At 35.1% G+C, this 17,767-nt stretch overlaps 1 long non-coding RNA gene across 1 annotated transcript; it reads right to left on the reverse strand.

Annotated features, from left to right (window-relative positions):
* Positions 1 to 1,627: 1,627 nt before the first annotated feature.
* On the reverse strand, positions 1,628 to 4,305 carry LOC113275445. The gene is made up of 3 exons (XR_003323585.1): positions 3,332 to 4,305; positions 2,878 to 2,985; positions 1,628 to 1,824 (listed from the first exon to the last, which is right to left on the reverse strand). It is a non-coding gene; the product is annotated as an uncharacterized LOC113275445 (long non-coding RNA).
* Between the last annotated feature and the right edge of the window lie 13,462 nt (positions 4,306 to 17,767).

Raw genomic sequence — 17,767 nt, forward strand, 5'->3', positions numbered from 1 at the left:
GGTTATTTTCTAAGTCATTACCAATATTCAGTTTCGAAAAATACATGACTAAAGGAACTGTCTGTAACAACTCTGAAAGTAATCAGGGGGAGATGCCGACATCAGGGGGAGGATCCAAGGATATGATTTCGACATATTTTACTTCGAAATTGAAGCTGTGTTGTACTCTTTTTCCCTTCGATCGAGAATATTTTTTCTCAAAGGGTTTTGTTACTCGACAAGGTTTTTAGCAAGACAACACTGAAAACATCAATTATGTTGAACATTGAAGACATAAAGATCGTGTTGATATTACTGGAAATATCTGAATCAAAGAAATGAAATGCGATAGTCTGTTAAGCAACGTAACTTCCAGAATCAACAACAGGGTTTTATAAACGTTCAAGTCACCAAAGTAAAGTATGATAAACTCCTGCTGCATTAGACTAAAAAAAATTGTTTGACATCAGGGGGAGCATCTAATGGTGTGTTGAACCATTTTCCTTCACCGGGGTTACTTTTTCCCACAGGGTTTTGTTACTCGGTAAGGATGTCAATGAGACAACAACAAACATCGGGAATGTAATTTCCCAGCCAAGGCTATTGTCTTTCCCACGAGGATTTTCTGCCTTAAGAGTTGTGAAGCACTAGTCAACTTCAACAAAGCAAAGTGATCATCTGCAACAGATCATATTTACTTGCATCTTCCACGTTGTACTCTTTTCCCTTCGTCAAGATTTTGTCCCACTTGGTTTTTCCTTGTCAAGGTTTTAATGAGGCAACGTATACACATCCAACTATGTTTTAATTTTAGTTAATATTGTACTCTTTTTCTTTAGTTCAGGTTTTGTCCCTCTAGGTTTTTTCTTGACGAAGTTTTAACGAGGCAATTAACTTAGACTCGTCGATCTTTGAGGATAGTATTGCATGTGATGAACTACATGTAAAATACGAGACAACATGTGAAGTATTACATGTGAAGAGTTGTACCAAGGTTTTTTCCCACTGGGTTTTTTCCTTATCAAAGTTTTAATGATGCAATGGGCTGCGGCACAAGTCATCAAAGAGAACGACATTTGAAGAACTATATGTAAAGCATTATGTATAAAGTTTTGTTATTGAACCGCATAATGGGGAGTATTACAGGTCCTACGGCCCATGGATGTGCGATCCAACTAGATTCCTAGGGTTGTATATAAGGGAAACTATGTAATGATTCTACATTACTCTCCTAATAATATTGTTCTTCTCCTTCCTCTTATATTTCCCTATTTCATCCATAATTCTCCTAAAACATCTTTTTTGATTTTAAAAATAATTTTTAAACAAAAGTCAACATTTAACTTGGTCAATCCAAGTCAACGTGAAGTCCAGGTACCAAAAACCAAGCTGGACAAATGTTAGACCAAACCTAAAAGTTGGACAAAACCGAGTACCAAAAACAAAATAACCATAAAATTCAAATTTAATTAAAATGTAAGTTTGAATTAAGAATATAAGCTTAACTTTCAACAATACTTATTGAATTCATTTAACAAGCTTAATTTTCAACAATACTTCTGGATTCATTTAACAAGCTAATTTTCAACAATATGAGTCAAATTTCCAAATTCATCAACAAGTATGATGTTTTGATATAAACTTCGAATTGATCATTAATATGCATTTTACAAGATATAAAACTACACAACAATAATTTTAAAATAATTAATCATTTCACATAACTTCTAATCAATGCACTCATAACGGAGTGTCCTTTGTTTTTCTGACTAGTACTCTTATTTGCTTTCAAATTTTGCTTTGCTTGATTTTCTTTGCCTTGAACTCGTCTTTGCATTTTCTTAGCTGCAGGTTTGAGTTGGTTAATATCCAAAACTTGAAGACTTCTTTACTTTTTACTTGTTTCTATATAACTATCACATACCTTCTTAACACCAGTTTCAAGTACCACTCAAGAAAAATCAAGCTAGGTTGCCGAATAAAGCTGGGTTTGAAATTCTACTATTTGAGAAAATTGAGAACATTTTAGAGATTGAGAAAGATAAAAATAGGAAAAAAAAAAGATTAATAAAAATTTTGATCTAAAATTTTAGTTTGAAAGTTGTTTATTTATAGGCGACAAAGAACTAGCAGTTGGCGCTAAACATTCCATCGAGCGATACTTTTTTGATATCCAACGATAAAATCTTTATTGCACAACAAATGGATTTTTTAGACATGGTGCATGGGAATAGGCCTGATAAGTAACTGAGCGATGATCATAAAATAGACCAATATAAAGACTATCGTTAGAGCTTTTCTGACCATCGAGCAATGTAATCTCTATCACTCTGTAGAGACTCAATAGTGTATGCCTGAGTGGTACATTTGACATTTAGGCAATTACTTTGCCACTTTTCCATACCCATAGTGGGTGCAATAATGGCAAACTATATGCGAGTTCAGTGTTGCCGTGAGTTTTAGAAAAACGCTTTTATATTTGTTGTGCACTGCTGTGCTACAGGATGAAATTGTAAATTCCATTATCTATTGTGTCGAGTCGGTATTTATGAAAATCAGATATCTATGGTTTGCGAACTGGTTCGCCAACCTACCCTGAGCAGAAAAATCAGAAGTTTTGAATTTCTCTATTATGATATTTGAAACATTCCCAAATGATAAAATCAATTGTATGAGCGATTTTTAATTGATCCACAAATTAATTCTCGAAAAATAAATTGTTTTGAACTAATATTTTTAAGGACCTTTGAACATCTATGCTTGAATCATATTTCGAGATATTTAACAAGGCAAGCTTGACTCGAAATTTCTTCTTTGCAATAAATCTACTAGAAGTCATACGACATAGTCTCAAAAGATGGAATGGTAAGGTAGTGAATAAGAATGGTTCAGTCATACCTGATAAAAGAAGTTCTTCAAACCTCTTTGAAGATCTCAGTCTTTGAGGGTGATGTCTGATATTCAACTACCAAATTCTAACTTAATCCAAAACTTGACTTAGTAAACCTGAAATCAAAATATAGTTTTGATCAACTAACATTGACAAAAAGCTTGAGATAACAAAACTTGTGGGTTCAACCGAGCATTGTTCTAACACGGTGTCAGCAATTTAAAATAGGGATATTTAATGTTTGGTACCCATCAAATGTCCAACACATTGCTTTGATATCCAACATTTTAGAAATTAAGGGTTGGTACCTGAATTTACCTTTGACTGTCAAAGTCAAACTTTGACCAGATTATTTTATATTTTATAAATTATTAATTAGAAAAATACATAATTCTACACTTATATCCCTAACTTTATCTTCTTCCTAGGACCTCTTTTCATTCATTAATCATACATTCATACCTGATTTCCAGCCTCCATCATTCTGGGCAAACCAGCTTTCATTGAATCAACCTATCATCTAAATCTTAACCTATTAATGGAAATAAAAAATACCGCATCCCCCAGTATTAAGAAAAAACAACAGAAACCCTAAAATCAGTGGAAGATTTTTCTCAATACCCTTTTTAGTTTTTTATTTCGTAGTTCCTATCGATATGCATCTGTCGGGTTCATGTTTTCCTCCTTTCGTTGTCTTCATATTCTGTTCTTTGTGGAGTTACACAGTTGTAATTGGTTTGATTTCTACAATTGGTGGAATTGATATAAGAATGTCTTCTATGGGATTATGAGATTGAATCACAGACTGGGTTTTGTCTGATATGAGAAGAGATGGGTTTGTGATTCTTCTTCTTCTATTACTGTTGATTTTTATGGAGAGAAACCACCATTAAAAGATTTTTCCAGCAGCGAAACTTAACGAAATTTCTGCAACTTCTCAAAAAATTGATAAATTAACAATGGTGGCAGCAGGGAAAGAATCTGCAACTTCTCGAGAGTAATAAAACCATCAACAATTCATAAAATCTCACTAAACATAATCACAAATTCATCTTACTCGGTATTTCATCGCCAATTCTTTGTAAAACAGATTCAATCTCAGATCTAGTTATTTTTTCTTCACCATCTCTATCAATTAACTTCAATGCTTCAACTAATCCAACAGTAGTTTCTACTGACCATTCTTCTACCTATGATTTTGATTCGACAAGAAATGGATTGTTTACCGGAAGGACGCTTTTTTGATTGACCACTTTTTCCTCTTCTGCTGGTTTTTACATGGCAGCTGTTGTGAGAAGGGAAGTGACAGTGAAGAAGATTATTCCTTCTCTTCGAGGGTATATTCGTCCGATTAAATAATATTTTAAAAATAATTACGAAAAATAAAATAAAGACTAGGAAAACGTGGACTTTGATGGTCAACGTCAGACATAGGTACCAACCTTTGATTTTTAAAATGTTGGGTACCAAAACAATGTGTTGGACATTTACTGGGTACCAAACATTAAATATACCTTTTAAATAATATAAAAATAATTAAAAAACAATTTATCTCTCGAATTTCTCGTCCAATATATTCAGAAAACTCTTTCCGTGATCAACAAAAAGAGTAATCATATGACTATATAATTTTTGTTTTTAGATTTTTTTTAATTTTCGCTCCGTCGTTATCTCATGTGTACAAAAAAGTACACATGATTAAAATTTTCATAATCTTATGCAGTCTTTTTTTTCATGGGAATTACACTGGTGTACAACTATGTGGACATCTACAAAAACCTAGCAAATCTAACATCCGTGCTCACGAAATAAGCAATATATTCATGAGACGGTACAATAGTGTACAACTATGTACACATTTACCAAAACCTAACAAATTCAACATCCATACCTGTAAAATATGTCATATATCAATAACATGGGACAATGGTAAACCACCATGTACACATCTATAAAAACCTAGCAAATCCAACTTCCATACTCACGAAACATGCAATATATTTGTAAGACGGGACAAGGTGCACCAGTTTGTACACACATACAACTTCAATCATCTACCTAAGCACCAATAATCCAACCCATATAGAATAAACATAATATGAAAACTCAGATGGATTTGAACCATCAACCTCTGAAAACCTTGTGATAGGCTTGGGCACTCTACCATTTTGATCTTATGAGTTCCTAAATTTAATACATATAAAATAACATAATACATAATTAGCATGAAGTGTGTCATATCGTCAACCTGAGTATCAACTTAATTATCACTAGGGTCAACTATACTCAAAATAAGGTTTTAAGTTCAATTGCAAAGGTTTTTTTTAATGAAATTCACTTGAATACAAAATAATCTGTATCAATTAAATTCCCTAATAGAAACCAAACAATAAGGATATTAAAATTAAAGATAAAGAAATTTACTCTAGTGATATCCACCATTTATAAATAAAATAATTACAAGGTAATCATTTGTGCGTCATACCATGTCTAACAATCTTCATTCACTGCAACCAAGTGATATGCTGTCTATAATTCATGTATCCGCTACAAAAAAATATTGATATCAGAGGTGCGTTAGGGTATAATAATGTTAGATCATATCTCGGTAGAACCCACCAAGTGTTGGTATGTCAAGTTTGGTTGTCATATTTTAGTATCAAAACTCATCTAGAGTCGCTTGATTAATTACTATAGTCAACTTTGTTTACGTTGGACTAGAAAGTCTAGGAATGTTGAGACTTACTATTCTTACTCTGAAGACCTGAACAATGTTAAGAAGTAACGACTGCAACAAAGGCATCATCCTTCCACTTGAGGTTAGAAATACTGACTTGACTTGTTTGGAATTTCGTTGTTGTCCAAACAACCTTGGTCTATAAATACCTGAGTTTGCATTCCTTGCAAAATATCCTAAGAGCCAAGCAAACTTCATTCGCGTTGTTTATGGTGGAGCCGTATATCCGGAGAGGAAAGTGACCTAATTAGGCGAAATCTCTTACGGCCTCTCGTTTAAAGACTTCTGTGGGATCAAGAAGCTCTACGAGTACCGTTGGTGGGAAACTGGATAATTGCATTGTTATTTTAGTTTTCGATTATTGATTTGATTGACTAACGGTTGTTGAAACTTTGATTGCATCTAGTTTGATTATTCTTGAGATCCATCTCTTCTGACATAAGGGTCACTCAAACTAGATCAAAGTATCGACGAAATCTTTAGATTGTTAGATCTAAAGACATCTTGTGATAATCCATTGTTAACAGACTCCGTTATGTGTGTGATTGATCACAATATGATTCAAGTTTTTGTGTGCAGGTTATTAAGAAGGCAATTGAAGATTTGAAGTCGAAGAAGATTTTCTTATTAGTTCTCGTATCTCGTAATTTGTGCACACATCTTGATCGGCTGGGATCCAACTAGATCCTTTTTTTTATCTTTGATAGACTTGATTATTTAGTTGTGTAAGATCGGCATCACTTTATAGTTACTCTTTAAGTTCTGTATTGTTTGATTGCAAATATGGAAATTGATTATTTCGGCAATTAAGTTTTGGATTTATCTAACCATACAAAGGAGTTTATTAGATTAAATATAAGTGTCTTTGTCAAAGACTCAAACATATATTTTACCGAAGATCGAATAGAGTGGTGACCAAACATATTTAATTCCTTTACTGTTTGGAATACGATCAAAAGGAGTAAAGAAACTTGAGATAGTGATTTTTGTCTTGAAATTCACATCGTGAACAAAAGGTCGAAGACGCAGGGATACTGATGAAAGTAAGTAACTGGGGGTAGTTTACTTGGTATCAACTATACAAAGTTGGATTTTGTTTTTTGTATAACGACTTAATTATGAGAGTATTCAAAACTGGACTAGGTCCCGGGGTTTTTATGTATTGCGGTTTCCTCGTTAACAAAATCTTGTTGTGTCATTTACTTTACTCCTGCATTATAATTGTCTTATTATAATATAATAAATTACACTTGTATGTTAATCCTAATCACTTGACTTTGATCCAATAGTCTATCGGTCTTGTACCGTAACTATTTTCAAGTGAATATCAAATTGTCGTATTGTATCGACTTAGTCCATAGACGATCACACTTGGTATCAGACTTATAGGTTGAAATTAAAAAATTGTGGTGTATTTGAATACCCTCGTATTTTCAAATACAGTTTTTTACCGTCAATAAACAACATATGTACAACCATGTACACACAGGTGTATAACTATGTGCACATTCATAACCAGCATGTGTGCAACTACGTGCACACTGGCAATCAACTTGGGTAAAACTATGTGAAAAAGGGAGGGTCTAATAACTACACCCAATATTTCGCTTAGCAATGTGTATGGACTAACTCCAATATACTTTCAAGAGAATCAACTAGACAGTCAGACTCAATCTTAAGAAAGTATATCAAAGAGTTATATCTCAATTTCTCAATTAATTCAATATGCAATCAAACAAATAGGAATTTGCGATCCCAATTGAATATAAGAAATAACTTGGACGGTATCAAAAACCAATATCCAAGTGTCATCAATTTAATCAACAACCAAAGGTTGGATTCCCAATTGATTGAACTTACGCACAACCTGTGATAGTTCAATTATATAAAAAAATATAATGCGGAAAAGAAATAACACAGACACCAGAAGTTTTGTTAACGAGGAAACTGCAAATGCGGAAAACCCCCGGGACCTAGTCCAGATTTGAACACCACACTATATTAAGCCGCTACAGACACTAGCCTACTCCAAGTTAACTTCGGACTGGAATTTAGTTGAGCTCCAACCAATCTCACACTGATCAAGGTACAATTGCGCTCCTTACGTATCTGAATCCCAGCAGGACTTTACGCACTTGATTCCCTTAGCAGATCTCACCCACAACTAAGAGTTGCTACGACCCAAAGTCGAAGACATGATAAACCAATCTGTCTCACACATAAAAGTCTATTGAATAGATAAATCTGTCTCCCACAGATAAACCTATGAGTTTTATTCTGTCTTTTGATAAATCAAGGTGAATAGGAACCAATTGATATACCAGACTTATATTCCCGAAGAACAGCCTAATCAATCACCTCACAATAATCTTAATCATATGGTAGCGAAACTAGATATTTTGGAATCACAAACGATGAGATGAAGATGTTTGTGACTACTTTTTATCTTGCCTATCGGAGATTAATTCTCGAGCAAATTTTAGAGAAGATAGTACTCAATCAATATAGAAAACAACAAGATCAAAACACACAACTACAAAGAAAATAGTTGGGTCTGGCTTCACAATCTCAATGAAGTCTTCAAGTCGTTAACCTACAACGTTTCGTGAAAAACCTAAGGTTAAAATAGAATCGACTCTAGTCGCAACTAGTACCACATAGGAGGTGTGGCGATTAGGTTTCCCAGTTGCTAGAGTTCTCCTTTATATAGTTTTCAAATCAGGGTTTGCAGTCAATGCTACCTTGGTAACAAAGCATTCAATATTCACCGTTACATGAAAACCTGATTAGATTCAAGCCAATATCTTTCAACCGTTAGATCGAACTTAACTTGTTAAACACAAATGAAAAGTGACTTCATTTAGATTTGAGTAACCGTACCTAAACGTGTGCACCTTTGTTGGCTCAACAATAGTTAACCGAAGTTAGCCATATGAACACTTTCATATCAACCTCATTCATCTTAACCATAACTAGTTCAAATGACTGAAATGAAACTAGTTATAGAGTTGTTCAATTGTTTATATTCTCATAGAAGTATACAAGACAAAATTGAAGCAGAATCGATTATGATTTACTCGAATCAAGTCATGAACATTAGAGCCACGGTTTTCAAAAGATTGCATTCCATATTATATAAATGTATTAGTTCATGAACAATAGATTTTATAACTTATGTTACTCAGGTATGCATACGAGTATGCATACCTAAGTACCCGGACTAAGTTTGGTTTCTCAAATATGCGAAAGGGTACGCATACCTTCCAAACTTTGCAGAAATTCCCGGACCTGAACCTCAGGCCAGTACACGTACCGGTATGCGTACAAGGTTGCCGAACTTTCACTAAACCAACCAGTACGCATGAAAGTATGCATACTATGGTTCCTGGACTTGCATTACATATATGCAAGTACACATACTATGCTTATATCCAATTATTGTAAACTCCATTACAATTATTGAAACATTCTCGGAAGACAACAATAACTGTCTCACACAAACTATTAGCTTCAAAGCAATTTTCAAGTGATCGAATGATCAACACGAAACATTTTGAGTCTACATCAACTGACTGTCTCTCACAAATCATGTAAGATGTTATAAGGCGATCTTCACATGATCATTTTTTGACTTTCGTGAAGAATATAAGATGAACTTGTTTAAAGCGAAAGCTTACCAACACATATTTCGAGAAATACGTTAGCGAGTTAAACTCAGCTCGGAATATCAAATGTGCATAATTGAAGTCTATATAGCTATACGACTTTTGTTTCAAATATGAGTTAGAGTAGATAAAATTTTGAGTGATAGATGAGTTCAAGTCTCCACATACCTTTTGTTGATGAAGTTCCACAAGCTCCCCTTAGTAGTTCTTCCTCTTCAATCGATGAATGCCGTGAAGTCTAATGCTCAAGTACACTGTCTATTCTAATCCGAGACTTAGCTATAAGTAGATTAGAAATCAAGACTTATAGTTTTGGCAACTAAACTTGACAAACAAGCTTGAGTAGCAACGCTTGCGAGTTAGAACGAGCAATGCTCTAATCATCTCCCCCTTTGTCAATTTTAATGACAAAACTATCAATACATATGGATTACAAAATAAATAAACTTTGCAGCTCTCAATCCAAATGTTTGATTTCCTTGGTTCTTCACCATTACTCGAAATCTTCGTCACTTCCAAGTACTCCAGTGATTCTGAACGTGTTCAACTAAGCATCATCGTTGTTGAAGATCCGTATCTATGACAATGAGAAAACAGTTGCTCTCAATCATTGTTATATACAGTGTCATAGTATTATTACACAATATCAAAGTCCAATTGTATCACAAATTTGACAACAATACTATGGTGATATGTATCACTCCCCCTAGTAAATACTTCATCTCACATGAAAACCACTCCCCCTTACAGAATGATCCGTAAACCATATGTATTTGTAGTGTGAACTACACATTAATTCTCCCCATTTTCGTCAATATAAATTGGCAAAGGTACAAAAACTAGTGTGATCCTAATGAAATTTCCATAGAGATACTTCATGACCAAAAGAGAGCATATCAACTTTGTTTCGATGATTTCACATAGACAAAACTAGTGTATTCATCAAGGAGTTTATAAAGATACAAGAAAAATCCTACAATATTCCACAGCTGCACTCCCCACAAAGATTTGGCAATTAAGCACAAGTTCAAATAAGAACTCCCCCCCCCTCCCCCATAAAATGTCATTCCCGAAAGAACAACAAGAGCGACCTTACTTTCACAAGAAACGAAGGATTTCTTTGGACATTAACAAATCACATGAAACATAAACTTGTATCCAAAGTACTCAATTAAATTAACCACAAGAGAATCCATGATTAATTTAATCAGAAATGCTCAACATAAGAGAACTTACGGAGCCGCACAGTATTTACACAAAGATGTAGATCAGGGAAAGACCAATACTGTGGAATATTCAAAGATTCATTTTATTTTCCATCAATATTTTCATAGAGACGTATAATAAACTTAATCTTTGTAGACAAAAGTTCATCCTATCTTCCATCAAAATTTTCATAATGACATAATAGGCTTAACTTTTGTTGTCAAAAGTTCATTCTATCTTTTATCAACAAAGACATATGATAGACTTAACTTTTGAGCAAATATGGGATAATCATAGTTCACAGACGCAAACACACATATCCCATAACAAGTTGCAATATATAAAACCATAAAGATTAATACTGCAAAATCATCTTCCAAATAAACTTTAGAATTTAAATTAATAAATCTAAAAACATTGCAAGATGAAAATCGTTGAAAATAACTATGTGTACTCACAATAATTGCTATTCCAAACCCTAGTTATCCTTCTTAAAACACAAGAATAAATTCTCATAAGAAGTTTCCTAGACATTGTAGAGCTTTCTCAGAGCATCTACTGAGAGTTCCTTCTCATTATTGAAAAACCCATTGATTATGGGATCGTTCAATTCCTCCAGATCTTCAGAAATATCAGTTAACTCACTAAGTTCTTTTTAGTCTACACAAGGTGTTCTTTGTTAGAGACAACATACGTTCATAGCGAGATATCTTTTTTAAAGACAAAATGATTTGAGATTTTAAATCATTTCTTTTGTTGATGAAATCCTTCACCATACCTCTAAAGGTATTATCAGAATGACAAACAGACAAGAGCCGGTTAGAGGAAGAACCTTCTTCATCATTTGTGGATCTCTCCTTCCTTGAGGAAACGATTCCATCACAAAGATACACATTAACTACTTCAACTGCATCCCTTTTTGTGGTACCTCTAGTCATAGGAGCCATGAAACTGTATCTTTCGAAGATAAGAGAAGTGAAGGGCATTTTGATCACAAATGAATATAAATAGACCTACGGACAGCCAAACCATAGGAGAACTTTGAACAAGTCTTTTACGGTTCATGATCCATTATCTATTTTAACAAGAAGATATTTTCTTAACATAAATAAAATAAGAAATTAATAAAAATACAAAACTTGAGCAACCTTGATGCAATCCTCATTTTCTCAAGATAAAGATGAGGATGCAGGCATCACTAGTATTAAATGGTGACGGAGTGAGCCGAATGCTCACATCTTTTATCACACAGTGATATATCAAGGTTCGTTGTATAAACAGACTTCTTACCTCGTCTGAATCTGGTTCTTTTGGATTTTTTCTTGTCTTCAAGAGTACCCTGTTGATCACCCACGGACAGATTCATTCTTTGCATGTCATTTTGAAGTTTGGCAATCCTTTTGTTGTTCCTCTTGAATTTCCAACACTTATCTTGGGCATGATTTGCATTTCCATAAAACAAACAAATCAAATAAGATTTATTGTCTTGCTTATTTTCCTCCCGTTTATCACAATATTCATCATTAATTATTACAAAACCGGGTGGAACAAATGAGTTGTTTGTGCTCACAGTTTTGCTTTTGAACCCTAGACCATTTGTGTTTCCGAAAGACTTATGACCGAATAACATTGCTGAGATTTTGTCAGAACTTCCAGACAACCTTTGCAGGTCACACTTAAGGGTATTAATATCTTTTTCCTTCAGAGACAGGATTCTGGTAAATTCATCATTAAGACAATCTATCTCAAGATTTTTCACCTGAAGTGATGATTCAAGTTTCTCCAATGAAACCTTTAGTTGGAGAGTTTCTTGGTGAAATTCTTCACACTTATCCAAGAGTTCAAAAATCTCAGTGCCAGACTCAAACTATGAATCAAAATTTGAGTAGGAAGAAGTTTCTGCTGCGAGAGATGAAAGTTCATTGCACACATCGGAAGTATGCACGATTTTTACAACCTGGGATGATGTTTCTTGTATTGAATCATCTGAAGCATTAACTAGAGAGAGACTTTTCTCACATCCTTTGCCTCTTCTTACAATATCCTTGATCTTTTGAGTAATCAGTGATTTATCAAAATCAACATGATAGGAACAACATTCAACCCAAGACAAGTTAGAAGATTCACTTGTGTTGGTCACAGCTTTGGACGCAGATGTTCTGACTATTTTCTGATGAAGATCAAGTAATTTTAACTTTCCAACAAGAGTATTTCTAGAAAGCACATCAAGGTTATTTCCTTCAACGATGGCATGTTTCTTAGAATCGTATCTAAATGGCAATGATCTGAGAATTTTCATTACAATGTCCTTTCCAGGAATAGTCTTACCCAACGCAAAAGATGCGTTAACAATTTCAGAAACTTTGTGATTAAACTCATCAAATGAATCTTCATATGCCATACGAAGGTTTTCCTAATCAGAATTTAGGTTTTGAAGCCTAGCTTCTTTTTCACAGGTATTCCCTTCAAATACGGTTTCTAAGATATCTCAAGAATCTTTAGACCGGGTGCACGTAGTCACATGGTGCTGAAGATCTGGGGTAATGGAAGGGATGATTGCATTCAATCTGTCATAATTTTGCTTTGTAGTAAGAATCTCGACAACATCATAATTACTAATATCCTTTGGAACAGTTACAGTGCCTATTGTAACAACGGAAGGATCATAGCCATTAACAACGCAAACCCATGATTGAAAATCACGCGCTTGAAGAAAGGCACGCATAGAAATTTTTCACCATAAGTAATTCGAGCCATCAAAGACTGGCGGTACTTTTATAGAGATAGCACTTCTGTGATCCATAGAGTCAGATCGCTACAAACACAGACTATTATAAGGTCTTAAACGTGTTTGCCTGCTCTGATACCAATTGAAAAAGCGGGGGTCTAACAACCACACCCAATATTTATCTTAGAAATCTGTAGGGACTAACTCAAATATACTTTCAAGAGAATCAACTAGACAGACAGACTCAATCTTAAGAAAAGTATATCAAAGAGTTATATCTCAATTTCTCAATTCAATCTGCAATCAAACAAATAAGAATTTGCGAGCCTAATTGAATATAAGAATAACTTGGACGGTATCAAAAACCAATATCCAAGTGTCAATAAATTTAATCAACAACCAAAGGTTGGATTCACAATTGATTGAACTTACGCACAACCTATGATATTTCAATTATATAAACAAATATAATGTGGAAAAGAAATAACACAGACACCAGAAGTTTTGTTAAAGAGGAAACTGCAAATGCAGAAAAACCTCGGGACCTAGTCCATATTTGAACACCAAACTGTATTAAGCCGCTACAGACACTAGCCTACTCCAACTTAACTTCGGACCGGAATGTAGTTGAGCCCTAACCAATCTCACACTGATCAAGGTACAGTTGCGCTCTTTACATCTCTGAATCCTAGCAGGACTCTACACACTTGATTCCCTTAGATGATCTCACCCACAACTAAGAGTTGCTACGACCAAAAGTCGAAGACTCGATAAACCAATCTGTCTCACACAGAAAAGTCTATTGAATAGATAAATCTATCTCCCACAGATAAACCTATGAGTTTTGTTCCGTCTTTTGATAAATCAAGGTGAACAAGAACCAATTGATATACCGCACTTATATTCCCGAAGAACAGCCTAGAAATATCAATCACCTCATAATAATCTTAATCGTATAGTAGCGAAACATGATATTGTGGAATCACAAACGATGAGACGAAGATGTTTGTGACCACTTTTTATCTTGCTTATCGGTGATTAAATCTCGAGAAAATCTTAGAGAAGATAGTACTCAATCATGATAGAAACATCAAGATCAGAACACACAACTATAGAGAAAATATTTGGATCTGGCTTCACAATCCCAATGAAGTCTTCAAGTCGTTAACCTATATGGTTTCGTGAAAAACCTAAGGTTAAAGGAGAATGTACTCTAGTCGCAACTATTATTACACAGGAGCCGTGGGGATTATGTTTCCCAGTTTCTAGAGTTCTCCTTTATATAGTCTTCAAATAAGGATTTGCAATCAATGCTACCTTGGTAACAAAGCATTCAATATCATCGTTAGATGAAAACCTGATTAGACTCAAGCTAATATCTTTCAACCGTTAGATCAAACTTAGCTTGTTACACACAAATGAAAAGTGACTTTATTAAGATATGAGTAACCGCACCTAAATGTGTACACCTTTGTTTGCTCAAAAATAGTTAACCGAAGTTAGCCATATGAACACTTTCATATCAACCTCATTCATCTTAACCATAACTAGTTCAAATGACACAAATGAAACTAGTTGTAGAGTTGTTCAATTGTTTATATTCTCATAGAAGTATACAAGACACAATTGAAGCAAAATCGATTTTGATTCACTCGAATCAAGTCATGAACATTATAGCCACAATTTGCAAAAGATTGCATTCTTTATTATATAAATGTATTAGTTCATGAAAAAATCGATTTTGGAACTTAACTTAATCAGGTGTGCATACGGGTACGCATACCTAAGTACTCGGACTAAGTTTGGGTTCGCCTGTATGCGAACGGGTATGCATACCTTCCAAACTTAGCAGAAATTCCCGGACCTGAACCTCACGCCAGTACACGTACCGGCGTTAGCCGTAATAATTTAAGTTATAAATTAAATTATAACTTAAATAATTTAGGTTAGCCGTTATTTCACTTAAAACGCAAAAATAACGTTATTTCACTTCACAATTATAAATAAGAGTGTAGTTATAAGAACATATTCGTTCCACGAGGAGATATGGGTTGTCAAACTGTTTTGATTACTTATAGAAACTTGGGGGTTTTGTTTGTGATTATAACTAAATAAGAATAAAGCAAATAGAATACGAATATCAAAGATAAAAAGTACTGGTTACAGTTTTCATCTTCCATCTTCTAACATGTTATCAACTGAATCAATCTCAACATTCATTTTCTATCGATATCAATAACCCTAGAGCGTCATATCGCAGGCTTACTCCGGCAAAACTCCTATTATCATCAAAGGCGCAAGAGCCACTCTTTGAATCCTTTCCACTAAATAACTTGGTGCAAGAGACACTCAAGTTTAACCCAATGAAAGCACTAATATTTATGAGTTGAGGTTATTCTAAGCAATCCGGTGCAATAGCCACACGGATTTAACCTAGGTTACGCTTCTACATATAATTGTATGGCAACATCCCGTCGTTAACAACTATATTATGCTACTTCTAACAAGGACTATTCGACAATTCCGGATCTCAAACCCTAGTTTAGCAATAGATATGAATGCATGCTCATTTAATTTGCAACTTAAACAAACTAGCAATCAATCATACATGGAGTTATAAATTGTAGAACATAAACGATACTAACAAATTACGAATGAATGAGAACGAAAAATTCAATTGAATAACATGTCTTCCAACTTAGGACTACATCTCTAACCAATAAGAAAGGTTTAATTACTCATGGATTTCTTAAAACCCATGTAAAATAATAAAGAAGAAAATAAATCAAACCCTAGGTTATAGAAAATCTCCAACTCCAAAGCTCCTTCTTCCTTCCTCTTGTTGTATCTAAAAGCGAATGATAAAGATATCCCCAGAAATATGCTAAATAACCAGCCGTGTGAAATTCAGCAGCTCCAGCCAATGGACCACGTAATGTTTGCAAAAGCCCAACCCACGAAACAAAATTGGCTTGTCAGTTCTGCATAACTGGTAACATATTCTCCACTTCACCAAACTGCGGACACATGTATCTCCGTGAGTTTTATTTTTCCCTGAGTTTTGATTTTTATCTCGTCAGAATCACGAAGACTTGAACATCTTGAGAATATTTTCCCCCTGGATTTCACTCTTTTCCAGTGGTAACTCATGGTCTCTTATGTCCCCGTGAAAACTCAAAACATCTGAGTTTTTATTCGGAACTCCTCCTTTCCCTCGGACCCTCATCTGTCAGCGAACAATTAAACTCCCTAACTTTATATTCTTTTCCAGTCAGTTTCACTTATACCAGGCCCTCCGCGAATATTTAAAACATCTAAGTTCTTGACACTCCATTCTATGTTTTCATCTCGCAAACTACAACTTCACTCCATCTCTTTCAATCAACACGAGCTATTCATCATCTCCGATCACCACTGCCAAGCTCATTCTTCTCTAAACCACGACTCCCATCAATCACAACAACCTTCATCTCGAACTAACAAGCACAACCTCGAACCACATTATCATCTTTCGTCATTATCATCTTTCGTCAAGCTGGTTGTTGAAGTACTTGTCTCTGTGCTTAGGACATTATCATCTTTCGTCAAGCCCTTCCCTGTAGTTTCCTTGAGGAACAGGTCTATGGCCTTCTCTTTCGCGGTTTCTTTATTTTTTACTCTTCGGATTTTTCGGTGCTCTTCTTGCTCGTTGTTGATATGATCCTGAGTGGCCTGACACTCTCTCGTAGTGACCCGATCTCCCTTGATTTCCATTACTCCCTCAGGTGTTGGGAATATAAGATATTGGTGGTACGTTTCCGCAACTCCTTTGAGTTTATGTATCCATTTTCGTCCAATAATGGCGCTGTAGGGGGAAGGGGTGTCCACCACACTGAATCCGGTTTCTAGTTTCATGGGCCCTGCGTTAACCTGCAACACGATGTCTCCCAAGGGCTTCGTGGCTGCTCCATTGAATCCGTAGATGGTGTAATAAGAGGTCATTAACTGTTCATCATGGAGCTTCATCCGTTTGAATGCATCGTAAAATAGGACGTTTACGGAGCTTCCCCCGTCTATGAGGATGTTTTTGAGGTTACATCCAGCTACTGGTAGCGTTAGGACCAAGGGATCGTTATGGTCTTCCATATCTTCTTCGATATCCTCGGCATCGAAGATGATAGGAGATTCCATCCACTCTTCGTGCTCGTCCACCATTATCCCATCGACCTTATACAATTCTCAACGGTCTTCGAATTGCTTCCGTAACCTCTTTCCTATCTGCGCTGTAAGTGAGGGCCCTGTGGCTTCGGAACACGAGATGGTGTTGATTGTTCGGTTTACTTCCGGAAGTTGGACTGGTTTGGTTCGCTTGGATCTATCCTCGGTAATATCCTTTCGTACGTAATGTTTGAGCTCTCCCGCATCAATTAATTTTTGGATCATTATTTTAAGGTTCTTGCACTTCGGTCTGGTGTCCGTTGAAACAATGATATTCACAGTAATCTTTAGACTTCTCGGATCTCGGGGGCTGCTTTCCCTTAGACCATGGCCACTCCAGGTTTTCCCTCCCTTTGATCTCTCGT

Source organism: Papaver somniferum, chromosome 4 (assembly GCF_003573695.1).
Source record: "Papaver somniferum cultivar HN1 chromosome 4, ASM357369v1, whole genome shotgun sequence".
Taxonomy (NCBI): Eukaryota; Viridiplantae; Streptophyta; class Magnoliopsida; order Ranunculales; family Papaveraceae; genus Papaver; species Papaver somniferum.